Raw genomic sequence first — 16,483 nt, 5'->3', positions numbered from 1 at the left:
TCGACTTTATTCTCAAAATATCTCGACTTTATTCTCAAAATATTTGACTTTATTCTCAAAATATTTTGACTTTATTCTTGTATTTCTTTGACTTTATTCCTTAAAATATTTCGACTTTATTCTCAAAATCTCAAAATATTTGACTTTATTCTCAAAAATGTTGACTTTATTCTTGTAATTTTGACTTTATTCTCAAATATTTTGACTTTATTTTCAAAATATCTCAAAATATTTGAGTTTATTCTCAAAATATTTTGACTTTATTCTTGTATTTCTTTGACTTTATTCCTTAAAATATTTTGAGTTTATTCTCAAAATATTACGACTCTTGTAATTTTTTTAATTTTTTAATGTAGCAGTAAAATTCCATCATAATTGAAAGTACATTATTTGCACAAAATATTTTAGAAAATAAGACACAATCTACTAAATAAATAAATAAATACATACCTACATACATACAATCTCATTTGAGTACCAGTACAAAATCTAAACTTTACATTTCTTTTTTAAATGTGTGTTCTAAACATTCCCACCTTATCCACCTTATGTTTAAACACAGAAGTAAGCCTATGGGTGAGACTTCCGGTGCATGAATACTCTCTATGAGTTCATTCATAATACAGAATATAACATTTTAAATGTACCTATGTATGTAGAATTGACTTAGACATGTTTTCGTAAAATGTATCTATTAGTATTATATTCCAAATGCTTTTAAGACAACAAAATTGCAATAAATACAACAATGAATGACTTTTTAAATACAAATGTACTAATCTACAAACAAAAAATCTTGTGCAGATAATATTGTTGTTATCCTGATCCCAGTGTGTGTTTGGCGTGAGTGAGCATCAGGAGGTGTTTTTTTTTTTTTTTTTTTTTTTCCAGTCAGCTATCTGTGTGTGAGTGTAACCAGACGCTTGTGACGGAAGTCACATGTTTAGCTATTCAAACAGATCTGTGTGTCTTTCGGGTGCTCAGAGGATAGTTTTATTGCCCACAGATTGGGAGATTCAATGAAGGTCTCAGTTTTGTCTCGGATGTTTCCGTTAAAATACTTTAGAAGAAATAAAAATAGACTTAAATCTCTGTTTGATCTGGATTTAATCTCGGTGCTGTCTAGGCGAATCAGTTGAGATCTCATCTGCGAAGTTTCTTTACTGTTGGTAATGATGTGCTGTTATTGAAACAGTGAAACCGGACCATCAGCTTCCCATAGAAACCAAACAACACAGCAAAAACTCAAGTGGGCAAACAGCTCCATCACAAAACATGATGGTTATGAGGGTGAATCTACTGAAAAGATGTCTGTGTCATATTACAACACAAAAACAAGTGAAATTAAATTTTGCATTTAATTCAAAGAAAACCAAGCCTGCAAGCATAAATATTTTTCTGCCAATTAAGCTAATTTCCCTTTCCCTTGTCATTTCACATTACCTTAATGTGTCCATACGTTTTACTTTAGAGTTTGATTTCTTATTATTCATAATGTTCTTGTTAGATCCACAGTATCACAATCAGATTTTTAAATGAATAAATAAAATGAATGAGTAAACAAATGTATTAACAATTGCATAAATTACAAAAATGACTACAGACATGAGCTAATAAATATAAATTAATAGAAAATAAAAGAATGCAGAAGAAATTTGTGTGAACAATAAATAAATAAATAAATGTCCTATCTGGTTATTAACAATTATATATATATTGTAGGAAACATTTATTAATGTATGTATGTTTATTATTATTTATGCAAATAATTAAATAAATAAATTATAAACCATAACGGCTTATGTATGCATTATATGTATTGTGGGAGATATTTATTTATGTAAATAAATAAATAAATGTCCTATCTGGTTATTTATGCATTATATATATATATATATATATATATATACACATACACTGTATATATAGTAAGATTTATTTATGTTTCCAAATAAATAAATAAATAATAACGGAATAACCTAAATGGTTATTTATTTATAAATTAATTAATGCATTCATTCATTAATTCATTAATTAATTTATAAATAAATAAATAAATTAATTAATTAATTAATGTCAGGTTATTTGTACATTGTATATATTGTAGGAGACATTTATTCATTCATTCATTTATTTATGTTTGTAAATAAATAAATAAATAAATAAATGATTATTTATGCATTAAATCAATGAATAATTGAATGAATGAATGAATTAATTAAATAAATCCTATCAGGTTATTTATGAATTATATATATTGTAGGAGACATTTATGTATGTATGTATGTATGTAAGTATTTATTTATGTATTTATTTTTTATGTTTGTAAATAAATAAATAAATAGTTATTTATGCATGAAATAAATGAATAAACGAATGAGTGAATGAATGAATGAATAAATAAATAAATAAATCCTAATGGCTTGTTTATGCATTATATGTATTGTAGGAGTCATTTTATTTATTTATTTATTTGTTTATTTATTTATATCAATTTATTTACATAATGTTTGTTTGTTTACATTTAGTCATTTCTTCATTTAGTTAGTCATTTTAGTTAATTTGGGAGATATTTATTTATTTATGTTTGCAAATAAATAAATAAATAAATAAATAAATAAATAAAGTCCTATCTGGTTATTTATGCATTACATATAAGTCCAGCATGTATGTAGGAGACATTTATTTACTTATTTAAACAAACAAACAAATAAACAAACCCTAATGGGTTATTTATGCATTATATGTATTGTAGGAGTCATTTTATTTATTTATATCAATTTATTTATCTAATGTTTGTTTGTTTACATTTAGTCATTTCTTCATTTAGTCATGAGAATTTGGAAAATGTGATTTGTTAGAAAAATGTTATCACAATGTAAATAGATACATACAAACATACATAGTTAGACATCATTTTATTCATGCAAAATATATGTCTTCTGAATTTGGAAATGTGACCTACATAGACATGTTTGTGAAATTCAACTATTCATACACTGAAACAACAGCCATATACTGTAGATGTAAACATATGGTATTTACAGCCCTGTACAGCACTGTCACAGTGACTGCATAATGAGTAACAACTGAGCCTTTGGCCTGATTTCCATCAGCATGTTTGTCCACACGACACACACAAACATGCACACAACAAAACCATCAGTCAATTATTAATGTGTCCTCTCCCTTCATATACCATCAAGAGCAAAACAATCACCTTCTGCACCAGTGCTGTATTACATAAGTACAGCGGTCCGTGATGAACACGTTCTGTTCACTGCCAATACAAGATAAATAATACTGTCTGTGATTCAGTGAAGTGTGAATGAGTCAGGTTTAGTCTCAGATTGGCCAACATTAAGGGATTAAGGTGATTCTAAGTCTTTTTTTGTCTGTTTTACGTTCCACTGACACTCACATTCCTGAGGGAAACTCCCTAAACCTGTAATCTCGGCCCATCCCCCGCAGGGCCTCAGACCCCCCACACTCACCACAGTCGTCCCGGGGCAAGTTTACATTCCCTCAGTATCAGGTTACAATCTTCTTTCAAAATGTGTGAATTAAACACACAACAAATATTTTGGTGTATAAACGTTAGGAAACACATCAGTGGTTACACTCTATATTGCCACCTACTGGTGTGGATGTACTGTCACACTAGGGTGTGTTTCCCGAAAAATGACGTAATTAGCTAATTAACTACCATATATGATGATTTGTTGGATTAACTAACCAGCTACCTAGCTACAGTACAATTGTTTCCTGCAAGGACATAAATTTCATCTAACAGTAGGAGGGACAATAAACATAAAATTGCTTAAGAGCAATTTTTGAAGGGGACACAAATAATACAGCCACAATTTTACTTGTAAGGATAGATATGTGTACACAGCATGCTGTTTAAATATGAGTTCATCTCATAGGTTCATCACATGGTCATAATATGATTATTGAATTATTTTGCGTCCTCCACATAGTATTTTAGGTTTCGTCTGGGACTGAGGACGTCTCTTATTTAGATATTCAACCGCAGCAAGCCCACTAATCTGCCACTTAACAACATATTGAGCAACACCCAACACATTGGTAGGTCTACAATATCAGCCTAATATCAGTTCACATACAGCCTTATTAGTGGGTGACAAGCTACGGTAAACGAAGCTTAATAACCTTATAATCACTCATAGAAAAATACACTGGATATCATCATTTTTTGTCATGGCTAATTTATTAGTGATCCAGCATCATCTGTATTAAAGAAAAAAAGAATCACTTCACCCGATGTTTAAAGTGAATAAGATAGCCTTGACAGCCTTTAGTTACTTACACATAACTACTGAAAAACTCTGCGCTCTCCCACCAGACTCGTGTGTATCGGCAAAGGAGGAGAAAGCCAGGGTTGCCAGGTTATCACAACAAAACCCACATAATTGCTACTCAAAACTAGCCCAAAAATAGCCCAATTGCGTTTCGATGGGGTCCCTTGTTTTTTGGTGGGGTTTCTCTGGTAAAAATAGCATTTCAGAGGCTAAATATTACATTATTGGGGTCGCTTCAACCCGCGGACATGAAAACAACTTGCGCCAACAGTATGAAAGTAGCCCAACTTGGAAGCACTGGGGAAAGGAGGCAGTGGACCAAACCACTGTTAGGCAAGGGAGAGGGGACATAAAACATTTCTGAACTTAAAACGTTTTTTTTCGCGTTTATATAGTTATATTTTTAGTATACGTCCATTGTATTATTTACAATACACAGAGTCGCTTGTACTGATAATTTTAGGTGGGACAACCCTCAGATGGGGGGGTCCTGTCCACCCCGTCCCCCACGTGATTTACACCTATGGTTTCCTGAAATGTAGGAAGTCTCTCGCACATCTGTTGTTCAAATCACATTGGTTTGAACTAGGGGCGTCACAATAAATCAATTTGTGAATCGATTTTGCGATTTTCTGAATGCATCGCGATTCTCTCTTGAACTTAGTTTTTAACAGCAGATGGTACTGCGTGTTTTAGAAATAGCCGTACTCTGCTTGTTTCTAGTTCCTTACACACACACCACTTGAATTTAAAATAATCGTTCATAAAGTTCAAAAGATTGGCGCAACATATTTACATTAATCTCGTATCATAAAGCTTAAAACAAACAAAAAAAAAAACACTTAAATTACTCAGTTGAACGCACAAGCACTCTTCTTCATGAGCGTTTGAATGTGCGGTTAAAAACTAGCCTAAAGTGTCATCTGCTGTTAAAAACTAAGCTCAGATTAGATTGCAGAGATTGGTTTATCGTGACACCTCTAGTTTGAACTGCTGTTAATGACGTAAAGCAGGTGGTGGGGTAAAAACTTTAGCTAAATCAGAGATCAAATTAACATTAGATTATTACTGTAATTAGGGAACATGGCATCTTAGGACTGCTGCGCTAATTTTGTGTTATTTTGGAGGTTTTCTAACGTCACTCCAAGATTCACCCGTAGTACAACACATACACATACAGTTGTAGTCAAAAGTTTATATACACTTTGCAGAATCAACCAAAATAAGAGGGATCATACAAAATGCATGTTATTTTTTATGTAGTACTGCCTTGAATAATATATTTCACATAAAAGACGTTTATAAAAATGACCCTGTTCAAAAGTTTACATACGCTTTGTTTAGTGATAGTTGTTCATGAGTCACTTGTTGTTCCTGAACAGTTGAACTGCACTTTTAAACAGTTAAACTTTTGGAATTTGAAGATCAGAGTAAATTTAGCTTATTTTGTCTTCTGGGAAACATGTAAGAATCTTCTGTAGCTTCTGAAGGTCAGTACTAAGTGAGATCTTTAGGCAAAGTAAGAAAAATGTACAATCTTCATTCTGTTCAAAAGTTTTCACCCCCACCTCTTAATGCATTGTGTTTCCTTCTGGAGCATCAGTGAGTGTAAACCTTCTGTAATAGTTGCATATGAGTCCCTCAGTTGTCCTCAGTGTGAAAAGATGGATCTCAAAATCATAGAGTCATTGTTTAACAAATTAAGAGAAGCGGAAATCATGATCACAATTAGAAATACAATTTATTGTGCAGCCCTATCTGATCTAATTCTGCTATTTTTCAGTTTATCTCTGTGAAGCTGCTCTAAAGTGCTATAGAAATAAAGGTGACTTTTTCACATAAAAGCGTCTGAAATTGGCCTGTATTGGCCTGGTCATGTGATCTCAAAATGGTGGCCTCTATGAGGGAGACTACCCTCATGTAGAAAAAAAAAAAAAAACGAGTTTGTAATTTTAAACAGACTTGCCAAGAGTAACTTAATAACTGCACCTTTAAAAAAAACAAAACTTCAAAGGCATCCACCTTTTATAGACACCAGAAAAGCATGATAACCGCATGACCTACTTTATGAGGAAACACAATTGAACTGCCAAAGGATTTGCATGAATATGAACGTGACCGCTTTCTTACCTTATCTGTCTTGTCATTGTATTTCCATTGGCAAACAAAGCCATTCGGCACATTGTAAAAGAATAAATACTCCATCATAAAGAAAAGACGCCAAGCAGATAAACTTGTTTCAACATAAAATGTGAACAGATGCGACCCATTAGTTTCCCCAAACAGATTTCCTCATTCGTGCAGGAGATGTTTTCAAAGCGCAGGTGCACTTTAAAGAATCCATTGACAGAGACACTTGAGTCTCTTTATATCAGTGGACAAAACATGGACAGGTGCTCAAAGCAGACCAGTGCCAAGGCTGCAGACTTCAATATCAACCCACAACAATGACTCAACATTATAAATCAGCACTTCACCACAATTAAGAGAATTAGTTCATCCAAAAACGCAAACTCCTCAGAGTTCACAGATAAAGGAAAGTTGTACGTGTTTTAAAGAATATGATGGAGAGACTGTCATGTTCTTTTAAGTGCGCATCTACACCAGTGACCTTGGATGACTGTTTCTGCTAAGGCTGTGAACCTTTCTTGTTACAAACAACCAGCAAAGTGCTTCTTCAAGAGGGAAGTGAAACATTTTTGCTTGATGAAACAATCTGACCTTGACTAAAAAAAAAGAATATGCCCATAATTGAAACAGGCGTGCCAGCTTTGTGTGAACAGGTTGAGATTATTTTGAGAGTATTTTTTCCATATTATGGAAGTCAATGGGGACCAGCAACTCTAATGCTATTACTTTTATTTCAATAATTAAGGGTTCAAGTGTGTAGCACTGTTAGAATGGTCATGGATCAGCGATATCCGCTGATCGTGCAGACCAAACCGTAAGCCGTAGAGGCTTGAAACTTGGAGGGATGGTAGTACTCACACCGCCTACAATGTGACCAAAGCTCACCCCAATCGGCCAGATGGGGGCGCTACAGCGATCATAGTTCTAAATCGCTCACAACTCCTAAACCGTTAGTTGCAGGCTCAAGTGTCTTATATCGTTGGAATCCTTGGCTCACACCGGATAAAACACACACCTCAGATTTGATCGTGAATGTGCCGAAATTTTCGGGTATTTCGCATGCTTTGAAAAACCTACTTTTGCTAACTAGATCTAGGTTTTTCACCCGATTGGAACCAAACCAGTGCAGGTAGCTTCTCTGGAGAGTGAATATCAATAATTATCAAACAAAAGTTGAACTTTCGACTCACCGTCGCAAAGGGACACCAACACGGTCAAAATTTTAGTAAAATGTCTAACTCCTGAACAGAATGAGATAACTTTGGCAAACTCAGAACACTTATGTAAGAGCTCAATCTGAGGTCACAGGCCAAAAATGCAGACCTTAGCCACTTGGTGGCGGTATAAGAGGGAAAAAAAAAAAAAAAACACTTGGTCCAAAGTGCCACACAAAGTGCCATTTGCGCATCTCAAAAAAAATTGCAGACGAAGTTTGAGCACCTGTTAGACAAGGTTAATGGAGGCAGATTGGAATGAAACTTGGTGGGCTTGTTTGACTCATGGCCTGAAAGGTCTGAGAGAAATGTGAAAGAAATCTGCCACTGGGGGGGGCCATATTGCATTTTTTAAGGCCGTTGACGATAGTACGCCACGTTTTTTCGCACATACGCACGATATTCATATTATACGATAAAACTCCTCATATATAGCTATAACAGGCTCATTTAGAAAAGGCGCCAGGCCAAATTTACCCAAAATCATATAAAGCCTAAAGGAAAACAAAACCTGCTGAGCATGTACAAAAGGTGATTCTAAACAAGCATGCAAAGTTTTAAGGGGAACAGACAACAGCTGGCACTATAACAGACGTAAATGTAAAAAAAAAAAAAAAAAAAAAAAAAAAAAAAAATTATATATATATATATATATATATATATACATACATATACATATATATATATATATATATCATTTCTATAGTAAATTACCTGGATTTGCCAAAAAAAGCTTTTTTAATTCATTAATTTAGGCGGGTACAGCCTTGCTTAATAATATGTAACGTCTCTTTCTTATATGCTTAAATGCCATAAGCTTATATATGAAAAGTGAAAATTACATTGTCTCCTTGAAAAATAAATGTAAAAATATTAATTGAAAATAACAATTAATATATTTACACTAACATATATAAAATATGTTTTTTATACTTCACATTTTAGAGTCATTCAATTTACATTTTTCTTGAAAATAACAGGTTTTTTTCTTCTTCTCAAGTGAATGCAAAGGAAACATTTTTAAGAACTTGTCATGTGTGTTTTAAACTTGTTGTTTAAATGACTTTTTTTTTTTTTTTTTTTTTTTTTTAATTGTAGACATTATGATCCAGATTGTATTTTTATGCATATACATTAGCTTTAAACTACTGGAATCAAGTTGAGTCAATTTTCTTTTGTAATATTGCAATTTACATAAATGCAAAACCCTTGTGTCATAAGTGTTGATGCTTTAAAAACAGTTTTCTGTGTAGGTAGTCCAGTTTGGAACAGACTGATTTACAAACACACATAAAGACTCTCCATAAGATACTTCGCTTTGACATCAAGTGCGGGACGAAGCGAAAGCAGGAACAAAACAAGGTAGCACTGCTTGATTGTTGTTTATAGGCAGCGCGGTTAAATATAGCCCGACTCTGTCATTACGGTCAGCACATGATGACAGAGCTCTTTGTCGTTTGCTGGGATTTGTGTGCAGTGCAACTTACACTCCTCATTCTGCAGTTAAACTCCCATAACTCAGTACAGGACAGCCCCAAATCACACTGTCAACAATGAAAGTTTTCTCCTTTCTCCTCAGGCTCAAGACAATTCAGAATGTCTTGGGTTTCAGGTCTATTTTAAACGCAGCCCTAAAGCAAAATATATTCAACAACATCTAAGGTTTTAAAGAAACATTTATCGTTCAATAGAAGATAAGCTTACACTAAAAACACTCTGTCTATAATAGCCAGAGAAAACAATACAGACTATCTGAATATGATCTTTCTAGTCACTATTTAGGTAATTTCCTCAAAGTAAAGTTGACAACTCTGCAGTTACATTATTTATCATTTTTTAGAAAAGTTTCTATGTTGATTCCTCTTCTCTGGAAAGGAATAAATGGGCAGAAGTTTTGTGATTGCTCAGCTCAGCTCATTTAATTGCCGATGGCTGCATTTTTCTCCTAAATTATGTTATTGGATATTTTTTATGTGACCTAAGTTGCACCTGAACATTCAGTGCTTGTTAGTTTCTAGCCTGCCTTTGATAGTTTTGCATTGGGCTGCATGATACAGCTATACCATATTGGTCAATTTCTAAGATTTTTGTATAATTTATAGATATCCCATATTTTTGCATTTAAATTACATTTGCTGTGATGTTGTCTCATGCTAATATTTAAAACTCACCTAATATTTAAAGAAAAATTGTTGCTGTTTTGGCTGAGAAAGAAATACTTTTATTCAGAAGTATTAAACTGATTAAAAATTAACAATGTTTATAATGTTACAAAAGCTTTCTATTTCAAAGAAATGCTGTTCTTTTGAACTTTCGGTAACACTTTACAATAAAGTGTCAATTGTTAACAATAGTTAATGTATTAACTAACATGAATGAACAATGAACAATACATTTATTGCACCATTTATTATTCTTTGTTAATGTTAGGTAATAAAAATACAGTGGTTCATTGTTTGTTCATGTAGTTCACAGTGCATTAACTAATGTTATCAAACACAACTTGTGACAACACAACTTAACTAATGAACCTAACTGTACAATGTTACCAAATATATCATGGTTTCCACAAAAATATTTGGCAGCATAACTGTTTTCATTCTCACAGACCTTTAGGGTTTTGAGTCAAACAGGCCCACCAAGTTTCATTCTAATCAACTTCCATTAAACTTGTCTAATAGGTGCTCAAAATTCATTGGCCAATGGCGGCCATGTTTTCTGAGATACGCAAATGTCCTTATACACACTTGTGGCACTTTGGACCAAGACTGTGCGTACCAATTTTCGAGTCGATAGGACAAACTGTTGCGAAGTTATAGCCGTTTTGTATTTTTTTTCCGGTCTTATAGTGCCACCAAGTGGCCAAGACTTTTTTAATGTGACCTCAGATTCAGCTTTTACATAGGCGTTGTGAGTTCTCATTCCATTCAAAAGTTATAGCCATTTTAGTAAAGAAGGCCCTGCCCTTTCGCAGGTTTTGGCGCCCCTTTGCAATGCAGAGTCAAAAGTTGATAATTATTGACATTCACTCTCCAGAGAATCCTCCTGCACTGGTTTGGTTCCCTTGAGGCAAAAAACCTAGAAGTACGTAAAAGTAGGTTTAACAAACGATTTGATTGACAGCAGTGGTTATAAAATCAAAGCTGTCTGGAATAAGGAGGTCTATCGTATGTGAAAAAACATGCAATATACAATCGTTTACGCCCCTGAAAAATGCAATATCACCCCCCCAGTGGCCGATTTCTATCTAGTTTCTCACAGACCTTTATGGCCTTGAGTCAAACCTCCATTAACCTTGTCGAATAGGTGCTCAAAATGCGTTAGCCAATGGCACCCATGTTTTCTGAGATATGCAAATATCCTTATAGACAGTTGTGGCACTTTGGACCAAGACTGTGGCCAAGTGGCCAAGCTCTGCATCTTTTTCATGTGACCTCAGATTGAGCTCTTACATAGGATGTATGAGTTCTCATAGCCCTGCCACTTTTGAACATTTTGGTGTCCCTTTGCGTCGGTGAGTCGAAAGTTCAACTTATTTTGATAATTATTGATATTCATGCTCCAGAGAATCTTCCTGCACTGGTTTGGTTCCAATCTTGCAAAAAACCTAGGTGTAGTCCGCAAAAGTAGATTTTTCAAAAAACGCAGAACACCCAAAAATTTTGTGACGATCAAATCCAAGCCAAGGATTCCAACGACATAAGACACTTGAGACTAACAGTTTAGAAGCCATTTCGTACTTTTGATCGCTGTAGCGCCCCCGTCAGGCCGATTGGGGTGAACCTTGGTGACAATGTAGACCAGGGGTGCCCAACCCTGTGTCAGGGTTCTGTCACTTCTGTCTAGGTTTCTTGTGGTTTTGTGACAGAGCCCTGGCACTCCCATCATGTCTTGTTTTCATGTTGCCTGCGTGCCTTGTTTCTTGTTGGAGCGTGGCGTTCTGTTTGTGTTGGGGTTCGGACACTCATGCTCCATGTTCTGTGTTATTGTGGGAGCATGCGGTCTCGAACTTGCTCGGTCTGTATGCTCTTCTGTCCACGTGATTTGTTTTGTGTTGTCTTGTTGTGTTGTCTTGTCTTTTGTTTTTGTATGAGCGCATGGCTTTTGTCCTGTTTCCATGTGCCATGTGCTCTCATGCCTATTGTCTTGACCACACCCATCTTGTTTCCTGATAATTGGTTCATTTGCCCCACCTGTGTTTCCCTCATTACCTGCCTCGTTTGCTCTCTATTTATTGTCCTTGTGTTTTCAGTCCTGCGGGGGTTTCGTCATCGTATGCATCCTGTTGTGTCCTGTCCTATGTCGTCCTGTCCAGCTGTGCTGCCAGCCAGATAGTCTTTTTTCCCCCTTGGGGTAGTTTTTGTTCTTGTTTCGTTTTATTGTATGATTAAATAAAAAGCCCATTCTCCTGCAACTTGAGTCCTCGCCACTTCCCTACACCCCAACCCTGACACCCTGTTCCTGGAGATCTACCTTCCTGCAGAGTTTAGTTCCTACCTTGATCAAACACACCTGTTTGTAATTATCAAGTGCTCCTTCAGATCCTAATTAGTTGGTTCAGGTGTGTTTGATCAGGTGTGTTGACCTCCAGGAACAGGGCTGACCACCCCTGATGCAGACAATCTGAGTACCACCATCCCTCCAAGTTTCAAGTCTCTACGATTTACAGTTGGGTCTGCATGATCAGTTTTACGTGGAGATTGCTGATCTGTGACCATTCTAACAATTGGGTTTCAGCGCTACGCACTTAAACCTCTAATTAATATACGCTACTGAATATGATCAGCATGAGGAGAGTAATCAACTGTAATATTTTTTTTTTCTAGAACAAAGGGTTTAAAAGATATAAGCATTTAAAGTTTGAATTCTTGAACTGCTGGTGGCGCTATAGAGTTGCTCCTAAAGAGTCCAAAATGGATCAAATCACTATTTATGACCATCACTACAAATGTGCCAGTTATCATAATTTTCTATGTACCCATCACAGGGCTGCCACTGACCCCCATTCAGGGGAAGAGTAGTGGACCTTTAATAAATGTTATCAAAATCAACTACCCACACAGAATCTGTAGTTTTGCACATCTCTAGCTTAAACCAGCCTTAGGGGGTTAGCAGGTGCCCAATCATGGTCAAGCTGGTCTGTTTGTTGGTTTTAGAGAGGCTTTGGGCATTTGCCATTTTGGGAGACCAGCTGGTCAACCAGATAAACACCAGCCTGGCCCGACTGGGAGACCAACTAAACCAGCTAAGACCAGCTAAGACCAGCTAAGACTAGTAAATCCCCAACCATAAGTAAGAGGAATCACACAGCAATGCCTGCGTCGGCAAACACAACTAACTAGCTGAAGATCTCTGCAACTGTAAGACAGTAAAACAGTATGTGAAGATCTCATCTCCAGCGAGAGGTGACAAATTCAGAGGGGCGTTTCTGGGTGGGACGGTTGTTTTTCTTTCCGTCAGAAAGGCTTTTAAAAGCTCAGGAAGAGAGGAAAGAACAAAATCACCTGAGGGTCATGGGGCACGAGAAACAAAAGCCATGTGAACTCATCCTTCAAAGGCCCCCGGCACGACCGTCTGACAGACATCCAAACACAGAGAACAATGACGCTTTCAAAACATTTCACTTTCATCCTTCATCACCACCAAAGAGCTTCAGACAGCGCAGCAGATGCGCATAAAGATATTCTTGTTCCATTTCACAGGAATTAGTCTTGTTAATTCATTTGTAGAGCCTGATAACCAAATGTCATAACAATTTCTGAACGTATCCAACAGATGTTACTGAATCGGAGCCAGCAGATCTGCACTATGAATGAAGCTTTGTTAGCTGCAGGAGCGCTGTAGGTGGTGCTGAGACGGTGTTAATAAAGCAGGTTTGTGTAAATGACAGTACTGGGTGGATTCCAGACAGGGAATCATTCCTGAGGGCACCAGGTCAACACGAATTTCAGGATTGTTCAAGAAACTAGTAATGACATACTGTCATTCAATAAGCACTTATATACTCATCAGTATACAAAAGAAGAATTATAATGTAAACTGTACAAGTACAGGGGGCCTAAAAACTGTAGACACTTGAGTGATGTGTCTACACAGTATACATATACACTTGAGTGAATATGTATTTATTTAAATGATGACGTTAATAAAAAAAAAAAAAAATGGCTCATAAAAATATATTAATTATTAACTAATTTATTTATTTATTTAAAAAAAAAAAAAACAAAAACAGAAACCCTATTCTAAAATGGCTCAAATTTATAAAAAAAAACAAAAAAAACAAACAAAACAAAACAAAAAAAGAAAACTCACCCTAAAATGGCTCATAAAAAATATTGTACTTATTTTTTAATTTTAAGAATCAGTAAAATCATAAAAATATATTTATTTATTTATTTTTTTAAAAATCAGAAAAAAATAAGAAAACTCACACAAAACTCAAAATGGTGCATAAATATTTCATAAATATTTTATTTAAATAGTTATTTTTAAAAAAATCTGAAAACTTAGCCTAAAATGGCTCACAAAAATATATTATTTATTTATTTATTTTTAAATCCGAAAACTCATCCTAAAATGGCTCATATTATTTTACTTTTAATTGTAACAAATCAGAAAAGTTGCCCTAAAATTGCTCATAAAAATTATGTATTTATTTTTTAAATAAAATAAAAATGTGAAAACTCATGCAAATATGTTATTTATTGATTTATTTATTTATTATTATTATTTATTTATTTTTAAATACCCCCCCCAAGGAAATTGCACTCTAAAATAGCTCATAAAAATGTTTTATTTATTTAATTAATTTATTTAAAAATCAGAACACCCTGAAATTGCTCATAAAAATATATAATTTATTTATTTCAATTTATAAATTTTTTAATATAAAATTGAATCAGTAAACTCACCCTAAAATGCCTCATAAAATGTATTGTTTGTTTGTTTATTTATTTAATAATAAAAAACTCAGAAAAATAAAATTTATTCCTTATCAGAAAACTCACCCTAAAATGGCTCATAAAAATATAGAATTTATTTCTTTTATTTGTAAATGTAAAAAAATCTGAAAACTCAAATAAAATGGCCCATAAAAATAATTATTTATTTAAAAAAAAAATAAAATAAAATGGTTCATAAATGTATTTAATTAATTTATCGAATCAGAAAACACCTTCAAATGGGTTGTAAATATATATATATATATGTATTTTTTTTCCTATAATAAATAATTTATTTATTAAATTTTTAAATAATAATAATAAAAAATCAGAAAACTCACATAAAATGGTACATAAAAAATATTTATTTATTTTAAAAAATATTATGAGTTAATTATGAGTTATGAGTTAATTCTTAAAAAATCATTCAACACAATCTCACAGGAAATATAGTTATTTTACAAGTTTAGTGGAAATGTGTAAAATGTTATGTTTAAAAAAAAAAAAATAAAAAAAAATTGTATAAAAGTATAATTTGTATAAAAAAAAAAAAAAGTACGAAGCTCATAACCACATGCCAAAACCTTCCTACTTGATGCAGCAGAGGCAGACTGCATGAAAACAGACGAAGGAGGCTGTACAAATTTGCCAAAAAAAAAAAATAAAAATAAATAAATAAAATAAGAATAATAAGAAAAAAAATAACAATAATAATAATCATTTTCAAAAAATAGTTACAAATTGTAGTGAGAGGCCACTTGGTTTGATATTCTGTATCTAATGCAATGAAATTCATACATTTTGCAGGCAACAATTAGACTTGCACTAAAAAAGGAGGAAAAACCTTAAAACAAAATGCTAAACTACCATCATTTCTCATTCAAAGCTACAATAAAGATAAAAACTCTCCCCAGCAACAGCATCAAATGTTTCCAGCACATTTCTCAAATTCACCTGTTTCTCCCTGAAGAACACCTGACTAAATCACATAACCACGGTATCACAAAATAATGCATCCAATTACCACAAACAAGCACATTTAAAGATTAGAGTAAATAAATGGAACAGAACACCAAATAAACAAGCTTATTTTGTCAAACTTTCTTGCAAATGTAACTTTTTTACACCCCACAAGTTTGAACAAACTCCATGACTTTAAAAAGCTCATCCCAGTATGGCAATAAAAACAGGTTACTCACCTATAACGCTATCTTTAGAAAGTGCAAGACTCGTGTGAGCGCGAGAGACAGTCGAAGGCACCTGACTCGCTACGTGAGAGTCTGTGTGAAACGTTAGGAGGGGGCGCCGAGACCATCTGAAGTGGTGCCGCCATTCCGTTACCCGGGAAACCGATGCTCTTTCAAAGCGGACGACCAATGGCGAGGCGCCTCGATTGTGCTGGGACAAAAGTCACATGACCAGGGTTTGAGCAGCACACAAAAACTGACGAGTGGGGTTGGGGCGGGCAGGAGTTGTCGGGGCATTTGGGGGAGGAATGGACGCTTGAAAGAGTCACAAAAGAAATCAAACGGCGAGAGATCCCACCATGGTGAGGCTCCAACTTTATGCTTGTTTAGGGGCCGCTCGCTCAGCCGTGACCTTTAGCGATCACCGAGAATCTGTAAAAACACCAGACTCGAAGGAACAAGTTAAAAACCACACTTGAGGATCATAAACCTTCTCTTTAACTATTAAACTGATCTTGTTGAATTGTGTTTCCAGTGAGTTCATGATGTTGTTTCATCAGGTTCATCATGTTAAGTGCCCTACAATCATCACACTGACTCTGATGTAATCATGGAGCAATAATACGCTCCATAAACTCCAACAGTTCGTCTCTGTGCTAAACTGTCAGTTCAGTTGGATCCAGAAAATA

The 16,483-nt window shown here is 34.4% G+C and overlaps 1 protein-coding gene across 4 annotated transcripts in view; it reads right to left on the bottom strand.

The window, feature by feature from the left end:
* The window catches only part of rassf7a (Ras association domain family member 7a), a 54,551-nt gene that overhangs the window by 29,791 nt on the left and 8,277 nt on the right, over positions 1 to 16,483 (bottom strand). The window contains exon 1 of one of the 4 annotated variants that reach the window (XM_051099878.1): positions 15,807 to 15,918. The exons of the other annotated variants lie outside the window; for them this stretch is intronic. The gene's annotated coding sequence lies outside the window, so the exon portion shown is untranslated. Of the gene's footprint in view, positions 1 to 15,806; positions 15,919 to 16,483 lie in introns of those variants that run through there. 4 annotated transcript variants of the gene reach the window in all.

This window comes from Labeo rohita, chromosome 25, assembly GCF_022985175.1.
Source record: "Labeo rohita strain BAU-BD-2019 chromosome 25, IGBB_LRoh.1.0, whole genome shotgun sequence".
Lineage (NCBI taxonomy): Eukaryota > Metazoa > Chordata > Actinopteri > Cypriniformes > Cyprinidae > Labeo > Labeo rohita.
This window is presented reverse-complemented; position numbering and strand designations above follow the sequence as displayed.